The following is a 772-nucleotide window of genomic DNA, read 5'->3' on the forward strand; positions in this document are numbered from 1 at the left end:
TCCAAGAGCAGCTTATCTTTTACCATGTGGGCATTCATCACTTCACACCACGTAAACGGTGAAAGGGAATAGAGATGCTGTAAAGGAACATTACTTACCTTAAATATACATTTATCAAGGAATGAAAGGGAGATTAAAATGCCGACTTTTGCTGTGTTTCATTGAACGCGTGTGGCCATCCTTCGCCACTGACAGTCACCAGGAGTCTTTACCTTCCTTTACCTGCGGAGCTTCCTTTGCAGGCTTCCCGCCTCTGAGTCTTGCTGTGTTGCATTAAGGATGAGGTGAGACTGGGCATTGCTCACAGCATTCCACAAGCAGCCTTTTAGTGTTGAGTGTGTGCATGGTAGAATGAAATTATTATAGGCCGAGGACCCCTCATGAGAAAATCTGAAGTCTGAAATACTCCAAAACCCCAAATCTTTTTAAAAGTGGGAAATTTCACATTTGATCTCCTGCTATATAACATAGTCATTGTGCAAGTAAAACTAAAACTACTAAATAGAATGACCTAACTACAAAACAGATAACTGCAAGTCCAAAGGACTAGATCCTAGCATCCCAAACTGCTGTGTGTAATTCGTGAGCGCTACACCATCTTCTAAAGGACAGGTGGCTTATTTTTTTAAAGACTGACAAATTATATGTAGAGTTGTCAGCATGGCCACAACAGGGACAGCAGAAGGTGAGATTTGTTCTTTTCCTGGAATTGAGGGTTGAGGAAAACTGAACTCCATCAACAGTGAGATTTCCAGCCCTCACCCTTTCTAGA

Source organism: Mesocricetus auratus, unplaced genomic scaffold, assembly GCF_017639785.1.
Source record: "Mesocricetus auratus isolate SY011 unplaced genomic scaffold, BCM_Maur_2.0 Super-Scaffold_2245, whole genome shotgun sequence".
Taxonomy (NCBI): Eukaryota; Metazoa; Chordata; class Mammalia; order Rodentia; family Cricetidae; genus Mesocricetus; species Mesocricetus auratus.